Source organism: Cimex lectularius, unplaced genomic scaffold, assembly GCF_000648675.2.
Source record: "Cimex lectularius strain Harlan isolate CLEC.00 unplaced genomic scaffold, Clec_2.1 scaffold337, whole genome shotgun sequence".
Classification (NCBI taxonomy): Eukaryota; Metazoa; Arthropoda; class Insecta; order Hemiptera; family Cimicidae; genus Cimex; species Cimex lectularius.
Window position 1 is genome coordinate 268,319 of NW_019394195.1, and position 2,741 is coordinate 271,059.

Sequence of the window (2,741 nt, forward strand, 5' to 3'; positions counted from 1 at the left end):
TGCACGAAAAAAGCCAAATTTGACAATGCATATTTTCTTACCCATTTAAGTCACTGACCTGCGCTAAATATCAATTTTAGACAATTTTAGGCCGAACTAGATGGCTTTTTTAAATATTTTCCTAGCTTAAGTCATTCATCAGTAAATTCACAAATTTCGGATCATACTAATTATTGCACGTTTTACGAAATTTCAAAGTAAGCTGTGGAGCCAGAAAATCGTCCTGTAGCGGCGCCTTATAGTAATTGATGAGAAATTTTAATAAGCTTCGAATTGGTAACCTTCCACATTGCCGGATTTCTCAACCGTTTTCGAGTTATTCGCGATTTTTGGGCAAAAAAATTGTTTTGTTACGAGCTTATGGAAAAAACCGATCATGATCTGTATCTATCCCGATTTTAGTATACATCAACCTATTATTTCAATACGGTATTCGATGCCAAACTCACAACGCCTGTGAATTGGGAAGGAAAGTTCAATTTCCGTGATGAGGTAAACAAGTTTTTTTTTGAGTCCTCGGTACAAAAGTTGTAGATCCCAATATTTTCGAAAACATGACGGTTCAAGATTTATACATTCTTGAAAATCGGGAAATAGAGAGAAACTGATCCTTTTTTTTCCATGAGACCGTAAAAGACCACGTTTTCGCCCAAAAATTGCGAATAACTCGAAAACTGTTGAGAAATCGGGCAAAGTGGAATGTGCCCAATTGAAAGCTCATTAAAATTGCCTATCAATTTCTACAGTTCGTCGCTTCAGGACGATTTCCTGGCTCCACGACTCAATTTGAAGTTTTCGTAAAAAGTGCAAACATTAACATGTTCCCGAATTTTTAAATTTACAGGAGAATGACTGAAGCTAAAAAAACATTTTAAAAACCCAACTTTTTCGGCCTAAAATTTTCTAAAAAATGAGACCTAGCGCATGTCAGTGACTTAAAAAGTTGAGAAAATTGCAATTTGGCCATTTTTCGTGTAAATATCAGGTGGTCGGTTTTTTGATGGGCACTGTATATTAAAGGGCTTACGAGAACAAGAAACACGTAAAAACATAAATATATTATAAAAAATACCAAAAAATAAATACAATGTTAATTTGTTTATTTGCTTTTGCACGTTTCATACCCAATACCTTTCATACCTGCTAAACAAAATTTCCTATGAAAAAAGGAAAAACTTCTCGCATATTTTTTTGTGATTTTATTAATAAATTTACTATTGAAAAAGGTATTTTAAATTTTTAATAATTATCTTTTAAGACATGTCAATAGGGTCTTCAATGGTTACCGGACTTGAACATGATTCAAAGGAGCTCTGCACGTCTGGCCCATTAGCTCAGTTGGTTAGAGCGTCGTGCTAATAACGCGAAGGTCGCGGGTTCGATCCCCTCATGGGCCAAAAATTTTTTTTCACTTTTTACCTTCTCAAATTGAGAAATTTGTTATATATCACAAAGTACTTTGTATTTATATGTTATATTTAAAACCTTTTTAATAATTATTGTTCCCCAGACGAAAATCCCAGGTTGTGATAGGTACAAACAAATTAGTGTTTGTTACAACTTGCCTGACCGAGCTTATTTATTGTAAGGGCAATACCGTAATGTCTTAGCAATAATGTATGTATCGATATAGTATATAGTATAGTATATATACTTCGATATAGTATGTATACTTATCACTATATGCATTTAATTATTAATCATTACAGAAAGATTGAGAGATTGATTAATGCTTTATTTATTTATATTCTCATTGTATTGGTTAGCTCTAATTACTCTTACACAAGGGATAAGATTTATTTATTGTGCATTATTTTTTATACTGTTTTCAATTCTACAGTATATTTACGTTTGTGTTTTATTTTTAATTTATTACATGTTTATTTTTAGTTTGGACCATGGAAGCATAGAATTGTGTGGCTATTGTGTACATATATTTTTATTGTTATATTTATAGATTTTACGTTTTAGTGGCCAATTGTACAAGTTACTTCTTTCAATTAATTATTCGTTTTATATAAGGTTTTGGTTGAGATAAAATTGATAATATATATAATGTGCAATTGATTATATTTATAAATTCATATAAATGTAGTTTATAATTGATTTCGTACATTTCCCACTTAAATTTACGTTTTTGTAGAAAAAGGCATCCAACGTCATAGCGAGAGAAAATATACACATAGATAGATAGATAGAGAGTGAGAGAGAGAGAGAGAGAGAGAGAGAGAGAGAGAGAGAGAGAGANAGATAGATAGATAGATAGATAGATTGATAGATAGATAGATAGATAGATAGATAGATAGATAGATAGATAGATAGATAGATAGATAGATAGATAGAGAGAGAGAGAGAGATAGAGTGAGAAAGAGAGGAAAAATAAAATTGTCAGAATTACATATGGAAAATAGGCAATTTAAAATGCATCTTACAAATACTAATTTTAGCTAATTACGAATTAATTCTAAATAAATCATAAATCAATAACGAGAGGAGGACCTCCGGGATAAGGTTGCAGTTGTTACAGTCGTTGGCAATATTGGGACTGAGTCGGTCGTCAAAGAAATTTGAGAATCAATCTTCAGACATATTTAATGTTGTTTTGTAAGTTCTATATAGTAATATATTGTAGATTATTAAATCAATTGTACAAATATGTTTTTCCTAATTTGAAATTAATACAGGCTCTGATGATGACCTTAAAATAGGTTGAAAGCTTGGCAGTAGTAACTAAATTTGCT

General features: G+C 31.3%; 1 non-coding gene across 1 annotated transcript; it reads left to right on the plus strand.

Moving 5' to 3' along the window:
* Window positions 1–1,323: 1,323 nt before the first annotated feature.
* Trnai-aau lies at window positions 1,324–1,397 on the plus strand. The gene has a single exon. It is a non-coding gene; the product is annotated as a tRNA-Ile (tRNA).
* Window positions 1,398–2,741: the final 1,344 nt, after the last annotated feature.